Source organism: Ambystoma mexicanum, chromosome 14 (genome assembly GCF_040938575.1).
Source record: "Ambystoma mexicanum isolate Mex_15411 chromosome 14, UKY_AmexF1_1, whole genome shotgun sequence".
Classification (NCBI taxonomy): domain Eukaryota; kingdom Metazoa; phylum Chordata; class Amphibia; order Caudata; family Ambystomatidae; genus Ambystoma; species Ambystoma mexicanum.
In genome coordinates, this window is record NC_090940.1 from 606,422,885 (window position 1) to 606,439,338 (window position 16,454).

Genomic DNA, 16,454 nt, shown 5'->3' on the forward strand with positions numbered 1-16,454 from the left:
CACCATGCACACTCGAGAAAGTGGGCCGAGACATGCCGTGCACCAAGCACACTCGAGAAGGTGGGCCGCGACATGCCGTGCACCATGCACACCCGAGAAGGTGGGCCACGACATGCCGTGCACCATGCACACTCGAGAAAGTGGGCCGCGGCATGCCGTGCACCATACAAACTCGAGAAGGTGGGCCCCGGCATGCCGTGCACCAAGCACACTCGAGAAGGTGGGCCCCGACATGCCGTGCACCATGCACACTCGAGAAAGTGGGCCGAGACATGCCGTGCACCATGCACACTCGAGAAGGTGTGTCGCGACATGCCGTGCACCATGCACACTCAAGAAGGTGGGCCGCGGCATGCCGTGCACCATGCACACTCGAGAAAGTGGGCCGAGACATGCCGTGGCCCATGCACACTCGAGAAGGTGTGTCGCGACATGCCGTGCACCATGCACACTCGAGAAGGTGGTCCGCGATATGCCGTGCACCATGCACACTCGAGAAGATGGGCTGCGACATGCCGTGCACCATGCACACTCGAGAAGGTGGGCCGCGACATGCCGTGCACCATGCACACTCGAGAAGGTGGGCCCCGACATGCTCTGCACAAAAAACAAAAAAAAAAGATATGGCTGTGCAGAGGTGGGTGTGACTTTGAAGGTCCCTTTCCAATGTCAGCATAGCACACAAGGTGATCAGCTGACCTAACCCTCCCCCCCAGTCCCCCAGTCCCCATGTGCATGGTCGGATGCTGAGGCTGGATCCCCATCGCATCCTGCAGCTCGCGCCCCTTTCTTTCAAAGAGGACCACCAGCTGGCTGCGTGCGGATCTTTGTTGCGTTAGAAGGCTGGGGGGTCGTTTGGCTGTAGCTATGGCTCCTTTCACCTCACCTGGGAGTCATTACTGCCACCTTTCTCGAGGTGCCAAAGGTTGGGAGCATGTCGGGTGATGTTTTGGCAATTGTGGGTTTAATAATTACAGCATGCAATATTTGTTATATCACACTAAGTATATATCGGTGCATTGTGGGATGCCATGTTGGACAGGCAGGGTAGCTAGCGCCTCACAGCGGTTCCACGCATGACTACGTTGGTGCCAGACTGCTTATTGATTCACTCAACCGTGCACATGGTTCCAGGGATGACCGCAGACCTCGCCTCTAGGAAGTCAAGCTGAAATTCTCATGGGTGGCTGTTAGGCGCTATCAACACAGACCAGGTGTCCAGCAGTGGAGCAGCAACTGAGTAACATTGTTACATAATAGGCCTTCAGCAAGGCCTACACAGAAGCGGCTCCATTTACTCACTTAAACAGGCAAACGCTCCAGACAATATAAAGTAGGGTTTAATAATACTGCCAACAAAAAATACACAGACATACAGTGCCAGCCACCTACTGCCACCCGCACGCATACACGGTTATGTTGGTAGGGTGGTGCCAGTAGGGCAGTGCTACAGGAAATGCATCGAGGTAGGCTAGGAATTGCACACATATATATATATATATATATATATATATATATATATATATATATATATATATATATATATATATATATATATATATATATATATATATATATTGGGATTTCTTTTCACTCCCTATCAATTTCCTCCGAACTTCACAGAATATGCAGTAGAAAAGTCTCAGTTTCAAATCTTGCAGAGTCACTGAGCACAGGTCGAGTTATTGCTTTGTATATCTTGTTGCAAGTAGCTCAACAGTTCTGCACAGTGAGAAGCAAGACGAACTGTAGAAAGTCCCAAGTTCTTAAGGGGGAGGGTTTACAAGCACGTAACCATTAATCCCAAGGTCACCTGTGGGTCACCGTTGGTTTAGGTTCGAATTGGCCTGATAAAGTCCGAGTTCTCAATGGGCGTCCCATGAAGACTGGAGTCAGGACTGCCTGCTGGAGTGCAGTGCAGGTCCCCTTTAGAATACAATATGATATGATGTGGCATTTATAACGCACCTGTGCACAAGTGTTTCTAGGCGCCACAAGACAAGGAGGTGGAAACAAAGGAGGACGAAATAGCGATCTTACTAGGCCTTGTGCCATTCAGATCGCGCATTTGCAGGTAACTGGGAAGGGGAGAAGTGCCAGGGGGGAGGGGAAGGGGTTAGTGCAGTTAACACACAAGTGCAGCCTGCGGGTGGCTCATAGCTGCAGAGAGAAGGGACTGTAGGGTTGCAGATACAGACCCGTAAGTGCTGGGGAGCCCTGAGGCAGTGTGAAGGGCAACTGGACATGCAGGAGCCTGGGCCCGAGTTCAGAGGGTGACCAGGTCACCAGTGCGTGGAGCAGTCAGCTGCATCAGCAGGCGAGAGGAAGAGAGAAAGCGGAAGCAAAAAGGAAGGTCTTGAGTTGCTTCCAGAACCAGAGGTGGTTCTGCTCAAGTTTGAGAGAGGCAGGGAGGCTGTTCCAGAGGAGGCTCCAGCCGAGGAGATAGATCTGTCCCCAACTCTCTGCTTGGAGAAACGGCTGGCCCTGAGAGGGTTAGAGATAGATGAGCAGACAGCTTGAGAAGGAAGATGTTTTGGAAGAGAAAGTTGGAGGTAGAGCGGTCCCAGGCCCCGGAAAGCCTTGTGGACGATGCAAAGGGTCTTGAACTTGATCCTTGCAGCCACAGGGAGCCAGTGGAGAGATTTCAGAGCTGGAGAGATACTATCCCTGGGCTTGAGGCCGAGGACAAGTCTTGCAGTCCTGTTCTGGATAAGTTATAAAGTTCGAAGAGTAGAGGCAGGAAGATTTAGAAAGAGGCTGTTGCAATAGTCCAGCCTAGAAATGACCAGAGCTCTGGAGACAGGGAGCTTATAGGGGAAAGTGAGAAAAGGAAGAAAACCTCTCAGGAGATGCAGCTGATATTTGACGTCTTGATGTGAGGAGAGGAGGAGAGGGTGGAGTCGAAGATGTCACCAAGGTTCTTAGCCTCACAGGAAGGAGCAGGAAGAGGGCTCAGAGTGGGCGGCCAGAGAGTAAGAGGAAAGGAGGGAGCAAGTGTCCCAATGAGGAGGATCTCGGTCTTACTGGCATTAAGGCAGAGATCATTGGTGGCACACCACTCCTGAATTGTGGCCAGACAGTCTGGGATGAGAGAGGAAGCAGAGGCGGCTCAGGGGAGCATAACATTGAAAATTGGAGCAGAAAGTAGCGATGCAGTGGGAAAGAGGTGCAAGGGAGGCCTGATCATTAATACCAATGTTATCGCAGAGGCGATTGAGCAGTATGCCATGGTTGACCACATCAAAATCAGAGTATAGATCGAGGAGAATGAGGACAGAAGGGAGATTAGAGTCAAGATTGGAGAGCAGGTCTTCACGGGTGTTCAGGAGAGCAGTTTCTGTGCTTCTGGCAGCTCTGAAGCCAGACTGGTGGTCATGGAGGCAACCAACAAAGTAAGTATGTAGATTAAGCTGGGAGATGGTCAGCTGTTCCAAGAGTTTCATATACAATAAACATTAGCGAATGACTGAGTTCTGATTGGTGGAGGGGGGTATAATAGACAATGTACAGTTAAACATGCAGGGAGTAAGAGGACTTGCATTTAAAAGTAAAGGGGCCCTTCTTAAAGAACTATCGGGAACAGAAAAAGAAGTCACAACAGAACTGCTTCCCCTAAAATGAGTAAAGTGCATCCACAAACAAGTAGAGGCCACACTGTCAGCAATCCCAGGGCAATCGCCTAAGAAACAGGGGAAGAATTGGGCCGCTGGCAAAAACTGTCTTGCTGGTGTGCCGTTCTGTGTAGACACCCCACTCCTCCCCAAGTTGAGGAAATTCACTGACCTCTGAAAGTTGTCCTTGGCTCAACAGCACAAACTTAAAAAATGAAGCTGCGCAAAGCTGTATATATGCCTCATGCTTTGCACACACTTTACTGTCATGGTTACTATTCTGACAGTGGAAATGAGCACCATACCCAGAGTGCATTGCATGCCCAGAAGCAATGCACAGCTGAATTACTAGCACAGACATGTTTGGTAAATTGGTGGTCGTTCTTATGTATCCAAAATGAACTTTGTTTTTTTGCAAAGTGTAAAGGTTTTAGGACACGGCACACTCCCGCCAGGGACTCTTTCCACTGACAATGAATGTGGCGCACAATAAAAATGCTTTTTATCTTTATTGATTCTCGGATTCTACTTTGAGAAGGCACCCAAACCGTCTCGCACCCACCTTAACAAATACTCTGTGTCGCAATGGACTATGAACCAGGCTGGTGTTTAGCAATGACATATTTATTACTTCTTAGATTTCAAAGAAAATCAAGCAAATCAAAATTAGGGAAGCAGCCACCACGGTGTGCAGTACAACTGCAAAAATCCCACAATACAGTTACTTCACACTCCTAAGATCAGATACATAAACCTTTAATAGAAAACAGGAGCAACATCGTTTTTCTTAAAATGACAGATAGCACACAAGTAATGCACTCCCCCTGCAACACTTTCCGAAACACCGGCTGACTAAATTCTTTGTGGATGGAAATCAGTGGCAAGGAGTCAGAAAGAGGGAAAAATCAGATCTAAAATTCAGCCCACCACCCCAAGATGGGAGGCCAGAAACGGAAATGAAAACCTACAAAAGGAGCAAAATGGCATACTCAGATTTTACTTGTTACTTGTATATGGTTGACAGTTGCGTAGGATAGCTAGGACAGAACTTTGTGTGGCTGCACTTCAGAGACAAGGAAGCAACGTGAACACAGGTAAGAAAATCGATTTTGGGAGGAAAACAAAGCGGAAGAAAACACACAGCAGAATTGCAACTCTTATTTTATACAGGCTTTAAAATGCTAAGCAGCTAAGGGAAGGGGCTTAGCTGTCAAAATCAGAAATCATTTTTTGGGATGAGAAACAAAGGCGCATAACAGACAGGATTCTGAGGGAAAGGGAATATTCTTAATGGGATTATGTTAGGGTTATTCTAGGGGAAATGCAAATCGAAATGTATAGGAAAACTGAATACACGGGCAAATTCAGTGTTTGTTTCACAATGACTGGTTCTACTGCGGCTATATTTTAATGACTATATTATTAAAGAAAGACACTGCACGCAAGAGGGTTAATTTTGAATTTTAACCAGCTCGCACCGTGTACCTCCTTATACGGGAATTACTTAATTTATTTCAAAATGGTTCTAAGGACTTGCACAGATAACTGAAATAATTATAAAAGGAACATGCTAACAGATATGGACTAACAGATTCTTCTAAGGAAAGGTGAACAGATGATACTGGCAACTTGGAATTTTGGATGGGATTTTAATAGGATTTTAATAGGATGCAAGGGTAAAAGAGCGGGATATGCAGTTTTAGGGTACTGTGTGATATGATACTTACAAGGTAAGCTTGAGTTTGGGAATTAGGACATCCAGCGAGGTCTCTGGACAGCGGGGCCAAGGATCTGGTCATTGGGACAGCGGGGCCAAGAGATCTGGTCACTGGGACAGCTGGGCTCTCCTGGATGGGATGCGGGACAGCTAGGCAAGGTCTGGTCACTGTGGACAGCTGAGCTCTCCTGGATGGGATCAGCTGCCTTTCCTCCCTTCTCCCTGGATTATTCGGTATGCATGGATCTGGATGGGTCGTTCTGCCTGAATGGATCAGCTGCCTCTAGATATGGTTCTTGAGTTTTTTTAATATCCTTTGTTTTTCTCTGTCTCCCTTTTATATACCCAGAGGGACATCATAGAATATTGCAATCTGGGGGGAAGTACTCTGGAGTTACCCCTATCCCAGGATAGGCCAGGCTACTGGTGTTCCCTCCTCCCCCCCTGGCTGATAGGTTCAGGGGAACTGACATCATTTATGTATGTGCTTCTATTACCTTTCTTTGTCCCACAAAGCCATTTTTTTTTACCAAAAATGAGTTATGGAGCGCAACTTAAAATGTCTACTAGTCGCCATCATAAAAAAAACAGATATGCAGATTCCTTATCTCACAGGGAATTGAACAGTCCAATCGGCATCTCTGTGTGAGGTAGCATCACTTTTTGGCACAATTTCACAATTTTTAGGATAAGCATTATATTTAAAATTCTGCAAATGGCTACACATATGCCCACTACTATTTCACATATTTTCACCAAGTTTTATGTCTGTGCCATTTATGATTCACCCCGAAATGCATTTTTCATGCCTTTCCAGTTACCCAGGTGCCAGAAACATGCACTCGGTCTCATTTTGCTTGTTTAAAAATCACATGAAATACTGGCATAATATCTATCACATTATTGCTTATTTCGGGTGCTGAAACATATGTCTTAATGTACAACAGATCTTTTAAATTCAATAGGCTGGATTAGCCACTGTGTGGGCGGTCCTGCCACCCCCACAACCAAACAGTCTTTCCCTGGGTCAGCCTGAACAAAGTGTTTCCATGACACCCTTTCAAGCCATGCATTTGGGGCAGTGAATAGGTGTACAAGGAAATCACACCCTTCGTGAGATGTTACTTCCCCTTGGGTCCTTTGTTCCTGTCTGTAGGGATGCTGGCCAGTCTGACGAGGCCGCAAACTTCCACACTTTGGGCATTTCATATGCCCATGGGGGCTGGTACATTTGTGGAGGTAATTCTTTTCCCATGGGAGGCAGGGGACATTTGAAGTAAATGCCTGGGCCAAAAACCTGTTCTGCTGGTTTCAACCTTTTTTTTTCTTTCAACAGAAACCAAGCCTTTTTGGAAATAAACATAATGTACATTTTATAGCAAAGCCCCCATCGCCACATATTCAATCCCATTTCTCTTTGAGCACAGGCTGTGATTGCATTTTACTTTCAAACTGCATTCTCCTGATTTGCAAAAGCACTGTTTTACACATGGGTTCATTTTTCTTTTATGTCAGTTTTACAAATGTGGTTTCTGCCTCACACAGTTTCTTTCTGATTAACCTTCTGGACGGCTTTTACATTAGACTGTAGGTTCATGGACACAAAGAGATACTGCAAAGAGTTTCTTTGGAATTGACACGAGACAAGAGATAGAGCCGTGCTATTGATTTCCTTTGCAGTCATTTGAGTGTGCTGGTCAATTTCAAAAGGAAATCAAAGCAGTGTTTAAGGAAAAACAGAATTCTGGCTCCGCATGTACTTTCTCAGTGAGACCAATGTCGTTCTGGGAGGTATTGCATTACTTCATGGCAATCGGATGAAATACACAGCAGGGCTGTGTTTAATGGAGAAAAACGTTAATGGAGCAAAACGTTGTGGTGTTTAAAATGAAAGGAGTAACAAATTGCAATGCCGCCTTGAATGCAGGTCATTCTTGTGCTTGATTAGAAGCAAAAACAAATGCAGCCATTCTCTGGGGTGGCAGTATTCAAAGCTCACCAGACATGTGCCAAAGAGAACACAACACAGCCATTTCTGGGTGAAATGTTGAAATGCGGCTTTGTGGTGAAGGGAATTTCTGTTAGGGCTGGTAAATGTACCCCACAGATTCAGCTAGCATCCTATATTCAGGAAACGCACATCATTCAACACTTTGCTTTGCCCCAGTCCTGCGCACACACTGACAAGCCGCACCTCCTACTAACGCCTCTGCGCACAAGGGGATGTTCCCCCTTATACATTCTGTCCTTGTCTGGAGCTGGTGGTGGCCTTCACCAGGCTTCGGCCTTACAGTAGGGAGAGCGCAGGGTCTACCACATTTACATTCCTTTTATAGAATGCCTCTTTCCGCTTTTCTTTCCACTGGTATTTGTCTAGCTGCTGTTAAATTTACAACACAGACGCCCTTTAAATTCTGTCCTTACCTCAATAAAAGATTCTCCTGGAAAGATACACACAGTATTGTCTCGAGTGATTAGACAAGAGATCATTGGAATGAAGTCAGTAAACTAGGCTGGGTAAATGTGATGAACGTAAGGACACCATACCAGAGGGAAACATAGGAGGTCATTATCTTGCTCCAAGTAATCTGGCGGCGGGGACCTGCTACGTTTTCAATCGGGAGTAGCCAGGTCCCTGCCACCAACATATGCGCAGCGGAGTGCAAAAAGGGGGGTGGGGGGAGTGTGTATACCGCCTTTCGCCCTCCACCGTGTAAATTAAGTAAATGTCACCTGCAATGTTTATAAGCCAGGCAGTGTTTACAATGGATCCCTATGGAGTCCACTGGAATTTTGGTGAAAAAATCCAGCCAACCCAATAGGGATCCCCACCATTTGCACTGGCATGAAAATGCATGCTGCCGCAAATGCTGGAGGAGCGGCAGAAACCGTATGTTATGTTCCGACCCATCCTCTCCCCCATACAAATGGATGAAAATGGGGCATACCGTAAATGCAATGCGTAAACGCCTTTGCAGGGCTTTTATGCATTGCATTTCCGGTACCCAGGGCCATCCTTTGAATTTCAGTGGATGATGGAACATTTTCGTCCTAGTGTGATTTCAAAAGTTCTGACTCTACCTCTGGAACAAGGGCCGCGTATGTGTCGCTAGCATCGGGCGTAGGCAGGCATGAGGAACTAGGTAGCTGCAGAAAGCGTACGGTTATCTGACAACTGGCTACATATTGAGGGATTTGGAATAGGATGTCTTGGGCCCTCTCATTGGAGGGGAAGACCAGACCCTTCTCTGTCCAAATTAAGACTCCAAGAAATCGTTTTACTTGGCTGGGAATGAGACTTGATTTTGTCTTGTTGATTGAGAACCCTCAATTGGAAAAGTAAGTTGATTGTATAGTGTCGACACGCTTGGGGTGTGTCTCCTGCAATTAGACATTTGTCTAGATAAGGATACTCTGGCGTGGATGTTCTGCGAAGGTGCAAAGGTGGGCCACCACCACTGATAGAACCTTGATAAAAACTCTTGGCACTGAAGCTTTTTGGGTACAGAAGTACACTGAATAAATATCCTTGTTAACCTCTAGAAAAGGGACGAGTTCTAGGGCTCCTCTTTGAAGTAATGTCTCCACCTCTGCTTGCAGGATGAGCTGTTGTTCTTGCGACATCCTTCTGTTCTTCAGCGCATGGTAAAGAGGTTTTAAAATAAAAACTACTGAGAATCTGTTTGCTACAGTAGTCAGGACCCACTGATCTGAGGTTATTTCCTCTCATGCATAGGTGAATGGTGACTGGAGATGCGTGGGAGGGAACCTTGATGGATAAGTCAATTACTAGCAGGGGGAGGGGAGTCCCTAGAGGCTGCACTCCTACCTCTACCCTTGCCTCGTCTGAAACCTCTGTGTTATGAGGAATGGTAACTAGAGTGTGTACCCTGTGTCGAGTACCACCGAGAGGAACGTGAGGAGAACCCTGAATGAGTGGGTCTGGAGAAGGCTTGAGAGGAAAAAAGGACTGACAGGTGTTGAAAATGCTGCCTTGAACATATGTCTTATTAGAGATTTGGCTTAAGGTATGTAGCGTGTTGTGTTCCTTCTTTGCAGTCTCTAAAGCCTCATCCACAGCCTTACCAAACAAGACAGGTTCTTCAATTTGATTATTAATCAGGGTGGCTTGGGTGTCTGGTTTGAACCCAGAATTAGGCACCCCCGTGCAAGGACTTGCCTGCTGTCTCTGCGGAGTCCAGGGTATTCTTTAAAATCTAATGGCAAACCTCTTAAATAACTGAGACTTAGTTGGCTCAGGGACATCAGGTAAGTTATTCTGAGGTAATCCACACTGGACATCGGTGTAGCTTGCTAACAGAGTGGTGTTATTGGCAATGCGTGCCAAGTAGGCGGCTGAAGCAGTGACCCTTCTGGCTAAAGCATAACGCCTTTTGCACTCTTTATCCGGAGGCGCCTCGGTATTAGATATGGGCACTACAGCACATTTTCTAGTGTAATTGACTACCAGTGATTAGTGCTTTACATGAGCCGGAATATATAGCGGGTCAGTTCGTGGAGGTCTAAGCATTTTTCTGCTTGCAGGTTAACTGCCCGTGTGAGGGAAGGCATGATTCTCTTTTTAATTGAGTTTAATAAGGAAATAGATTGGCTCACAGCCTTTCTCTCTTTTGAAATGTCTTTCACAGAATCAGGATCTGAAACTGTTTCCGGAGTCTGGATTTGGAATTGTTGTGCTGCTCTTTTAAGCAGATTATGAAACAGAAGCTCGTCATCAATGGGAGTTGCGTCTCTGGGTTGCTCCAGGAGATCACCATAACCAAATACAACATCTGGCTCATCCAGGGTGTCGTGAGTGGAAGTTTCTGGCCAAGTATCCTGATCAGCGTCCCCTTGCCAAATACCTTGATCCTTATCCCCTTGGTCTTGCTGATAATATAGATCCCATTGATCGTCCTGAGTGTCCTGCAATATGTTAAGTGTCTTCAGAAACATCATGTATGGGAGAGTGATGGAGTCTGGAAGATTTTGGAGGTGGTTCCCCCTCATCTAGTAAAAGTAACAAACTTGGACACCCTGCCCATTGTCTTCTCAAATTTCTCCTTTGTCTAGGTTCCTGTTCTTGGGATTCAGGATCTGCAGTTCATTTACCATGCAGGGATTTGGACATAATGCCAGTAGCCTTGGTAAAATCTAGACGGTTGTGTAAGTACCTGTGGGGTTGTTTTGGTGTTTTTCCCATGTTTTTACAGCCGTATCCGAATCAGTTGTCAACGGGTGTTTAGTAACGGCAACATGTTTGAGTGCAAAAACGCAAAGGTTTGACCACTTTTGACAGAGTTTTCGATGAAAGCGTAGATGCCATAGAATCCCCTTTCAACAAGTCTGTGAACGTTTGGATTGGGGTTGTATGTCTGAGTAAATGCACGTGTGTCTTTTTCGCCAGAGTACCTCCCTGTAGCAGAGCTTTCGGCCTGCCTGGTTGGGCTGGGGACAGGCACGCGGGAGTCTAACGACTCCTCCTGTATGTCTTCCATTTCCCAAACTGAGCCATAGCTGCCAAACTCTTCCTCATCCAAACCATCAGCACCGGTGGGCAATGGGATTCAGCCTGCACCTGTCTTTAAACATTTTAGGTTTAAAAAGCTTGCAGGATTTGCAACGCCATTCAACGTGAGCATGTGGAATGAAATTGTTACACACTCTGTGTGTATCTTTCCAGGAGAATCTTTTATTGAGGTAAGGACAGAATTTAAAGGGCGTCTGTGTTGTAAATTTAGCAGCAGCTAGACAAATACCAGTGGAAAGAAAAGCGGAAAGAGGCATTCTATAAAAGGAATGTAAATGTGGAAGACCCTGCGCTCTCCCTACTGTAAGGCCGAAGCCTGGTGAAGGCCACCACCAGCTGCAGAGAAGGCAGCGTCTGTTGAAACTTTAGACAGTAGTCACCGGACATTGAGGAGTCTTCACCCGAGACGGCTGTCGAAAGGGCGACAATATTAAATATTAATAAAAATGAACTCCAATATATATCTAGTAGCAAAGCTACAAAATCCGCATATGCGACAAACCACAATGGTGGAAAAAAAACAATCTGAGGGACCTCAACGAGTGAAGGATCCTGGGTTCATGGGTTCAATTCACATCACACAGGGATAGTATTACCAACCAACCCATTTGACGTCCCTTTTCAAAAGTTCAAAAAACAAAATGCAATACTCTGCACCTACCACTAGATACCGGCCTATGCACAGCATGAGATTCTAAGCAGATCCACAAGCCTCAGAAATATACATATGTACACACATACCCCGTCACCCTGCCACAATGTCCAGTAGCAGTCATATTGCATTTCAGGCTTACTGCACTGTATGCTGGAGAGCCACAGTGGGTGTAAAATATGTACCCACATTAAGTCTGACTTGAAAGTATATCTCTGTTTGTTAAGGATTGATCAGCTGACCCACGATGTAAAAACCTATTCTACAAAACATGCTTGTCAGAAAATTCACCCACATGAGTGTGTGCAACCCCAGAGGTACAGCAATAGAGATCCTTTGTGAACACTGCCATTTGCATTGTGATTTTCTAAACACGGGTTTGTTCAAGCACACATTTGAAAGTATTTTTATAAATCTGCTTGTTTGTCAATGTCACCTTTTGGGAACAGTGATGACTGTTAGGAAAGATTTCATAATTGTAGGTAATTTTCCTTCCATGTGGCAACCCCCAAACTTTTTGCTGTTGCACTGGCTATGACCACGGTCTTTGGTCGTGTCTTCTGTCCAGGTTTCAACAATTTGGCAATATGTCCCTCAGGGCGCACTGGCCGCGGTCACTGTACAAATTGCACCAGTGTCAAAAAAAGGCCAAGGCCAAAAAGCTCTTAGGTCATTGGTTCGTGTTCCCCTTTTCTTGTCCCCTCCTTTCATTCCCACAATAAACGATAGCGGTATCCATGCATGGGCACATTGACGCTGCCTTCTATTCCCGCTGTAATCATTCTTGCAATAATTCAGAGTATGTGGATTTCCATGGTAACGGGAAAACGCTTAACAATCAAAAATTCTTCCCCATCCCCACTGCCACTCAGCATGTGGCGTCCCCTCCTCCTAGCTAGGTCCCACAATCCCCCCTTGAGAGATCCTCTCCGACCCTCTTCGTATTACCCTCTTTCACTCTCCGGAACGTGTGACGCATTTTCTTTTCCAAACGTGTCTTGTGACGTTAACACAGGAATCCCACGGGATTCCCCCAGTAAAACAAAAAATGTGTTGGCACAAACAGGCTCCCCAGCCCATCCCTAACTCTCCTACTACGCGCGGTCCTCTTTCTCCCCTCCATACCTCACTAGCCTGATCTGAAACCACCCTTTTCCATTCAGTAAATGTCATTTTGAGCACTTTCATTTTCGTCTTCACTCAGGTTTACCACAACTAGCATCAAGCCCAAAAAAAGACAGCTTTTCATGGGAAATCTGTAAACGTTTTTGGGTCCGGGACACCCCCTTCTCTATGAAATTTTTAAGAGATACTGGACGGGCTTACACCAAACCAACAAAAGCCACATCAATGACGCTCTGTGTCCAACTGGTTTCTTATTTGGTGGAAATCCGTCCACTGGTTTTAGCGCTGTGTGTTTTCAATGGAAGCACCTTTGTCTCTAGGGGAAATTGAATGGGAGTATACTGAAACAGTTTTTCTTGATTTCTTACTAACCTTTGAACGGTTTGATATATTTTACCCAAAATGTCCAGTCGGAAAGGCTCAGGCCAAGGGATATTTTTTTTGGGGGGGGGGCTATTTCTTCCAAATGCGTCCAGCGAGTCAAAGGGGATGAACAATACCATTTTGGGAAAAGTCACTGCAAACAGGATTCCCCCAAACTATAACAAGGAAGCCAAAAAGTTGTGTAACGGGACAAAAGATTATGGACTATGGTTATTTCACTGCTGTGTCCCCCTGAGCTGTGCTCTTCACCACATTCTGAATTTGCAGTGGCCATTAGTCCGGCACCTGTGGTGGGGGCGGTTATGTTTTACTGTTAGGCATTGTTACTAAGGAGGTCTACTTTGGGACGTCGGCTTACGGCAGTGATGTCTTCTGATGGATTTCTGTTGTAGTGGACGACCATCTCCAGCAGACCCAAGTACCTGGGCTTAAGCATTGAGTAAATGTCTTCAGGATAGCAAAGCGGTCACGTTCCCAGGATGTTCAAAATAGTTTATGCACATTTTATCTCATGAATATTCATGCTGGATAGCCTAAAAATGAAACCTGTTTGATGCAGTCAAGGGATCGGTTGGGCCATGACTTTTGATGCATTTGCTTGTGGTGTATCACATTGTTCTTTTATTGCACGTAATGTTGTGTGTTACGTTGCTCTCTGTCATTGTTCGCGGTATATACAACCCAAAAGACAAAAATAGTGATACAATGTTGGATTTCTCGCGGTTCTTAGCACTGTGATTATAGGTGTTACTATAAACCAATTTAATGATACTCAAAGTATTTACCTCAGAAATATGAAGGTCTGAGCGATCGCTGACAGAATGCGAACTTGTCAAGTGAATCTGTGCCCCAGGATAGTTCATGATCCCCTGTACGAGGTGGATATATAATGTATGACCAAATAGTGGGAACTGGTTATGTAATGATGAGTACTGCGGCTGCACCATCACCAACACATATTCTCAATGGGCCTCATTACGACTCAGACGGTAAGGGGTTTACGGCGGCGTAAACAGCGCCGACCCTTACCGCCTGATTCCGAGGTCCCTTAGCGCCATGGAGATTTTAACACCTGCTTTTAGCAGGTGTTAAAATCCATGGCGCTAAGGGACCTTGATGTTAATTACGGCACCGTAATTTACGGTGGCGTAATTAACGCCTTCCCCACTCCCATTATGCCCTATGGGGCAAAAATGGGAATGGGTAAGGGTAAATGGGGATTGGGAACTTACCGCCCCGCCAACCTCGGAATGGGGCGGTAAGTCCGCCAACCACCATGGCGTAAACGTAGTTTACGCCATGGTGGTAAAGGTACGACCCAGGCGGTAACTTACCGCCTGGGTCGTAATGAGGCCCAATGTGTCTTCTCATTCAAGATGAAATTCCCTCCCATGGATTTCTTACAAGTCAACTTTTCATCTAAAATCTTTATTTTCACAAAGTTACTATTGACGCCCAATGTATTTGCACCGAATCTCCACTGCGCCCTTCATTTTGTGTCTCCCATGTCCTAGGATCATACCCGTTTGTCTTTATGCTGCCTGGTGTAGCCCCCTGCAACTTGGAGCGAGGTTTTGCCACTACATTTAACCAGACTTGTTTGACTTCATGCTGACTGATGTAGCCTCCTGCAATTTGAGGTGAGGCTTTGCCAGTCTGTTTAACCTTACCATTTCATGTCTGGAACCTGATGCTCTCAAATGCACTTCACAATGGTTGTATACGAGTTGTTTTACAACTGTTCGAATGACAATTGACCGAATTGTGAAGGTCAATTGTAACATATGTGGGGGGAAACCCCCCACCCAACGACAAACCCCCCAAAACCCCTATATATTACCAAACCGATATATATATATGTCAATTGTGAGACCCTTTAAATTCGGTCAATTGTTCATTCGAACAGTTGTAAACGAACAATTTGGGTAATACCCTTCACAATACCTCGCACCAAGTACCATGCACTTTTCTGTAACTGGTGCCTGGATGCCCGAGGGCTTTGTGCGCTGAAATAAATCAACCAAGTAGACTAACCAACCATTCATCAGTGCTTGAATCCCAACTACAGGAAGAGCGGCGCTACAGATCTCGTTCCACAGAGGTCTGGCGCTATAAACCCACATCAGATGGTCCAGGAAACGGCATGACAAACAGGAAGCACTGAACCAGACTATGTTCTCTTTTCTGCCACCCTGCTCCGCGGGAAACATTTAGCCACCCAACTTTGTTCAGAGCCGTTCCCTTGAGAATGTGTTCAATTGGGGGCCCAATTTGGTGAGTGCGTCAGGGCAGAGGCACAGCTTTAGAAGACATTGCAGTCAATGGGAATTCCAAGTACAGAATTACCTCGGCACCCTATCACCAGCACATACAAATGACTTCACTTTGGCAACTTTTGGCCATGGAAAGTGTCCGGAATCACCCAAACATCTACGGCACTACTGAAAGTCACAATGGCACAGCCAAGAAAGCCAGCTAGAATATTTTCCTTTTTAAGACAATCTTAATAAAAAAAAATGAGCTCACATGGAGTGGCTCTTTGGAGGTACCCGGGTCATATGCTTCATACTAAGAGTCTGATTCGTCTTTTGATTTTCACCCATTTTTTTTCTTTCCCTTGAAACCTCACTACTCTCCAAATCCTTAGATAAAATTGGACTTCACCCTCTACTTATTTCGAGACACAGGGCGTCATTACCAGTTTGCAGTCAGTTCGCTGTTTTTCTGCCAAAATCATTTACTGTTATTGCCCTTCGGTCTCATGACATTACTACAGGGTTGTGAGGGCAGCATTGCAGTGTAAATCCCCATTTTAGTGGATTTACAGTGAGAGGTAATTCCGTGGGGTAAATCCACCTGTTAGAGGAGGTCAAATGAAAGATCTACCTTCAGCTTTTTGATGGAGGTGAATCCTACATTTCATCTCCAAATTCGGAATTCAGCGATGGAGTAATGCAGCATGTAAAGTGGTGGCAACACATTTACTGCCCCTTTAATGTCATTTTTAGTGCACCACTGAACTAGTAGTAGGGTCCACTGACACTTGCTTTCGAGCTATTGGCAGAGTTTTAAAATGGTTCCATGTAATTTCTACGAGACAGAAGACTTAGTTGCCCTTTACTTTGTAGAAATTACTTCGAATTTTTTTTTTTTTTTTAATGGGGCCACCCCCCCAAATTACACTCCCCCCCCCCCTTCACTACCCTAGACCCCACACCCCTTTCACACCTTAACCCACAATTATCTATAATTGGCGAAGTAATTTCCACTTAGTAAATTACTACCAATTAATTTACTTTGTGGAAACAATGGGAGACCAAATGCGGCCGTTTGGTTACATTTATTTTGAACCCTCTATTTTTTGTGATCTATGAATCTGTAAGTATTTCTTATGCTGCCTTATTTTATTAAACAAAATACAAAATCAAACAAGTC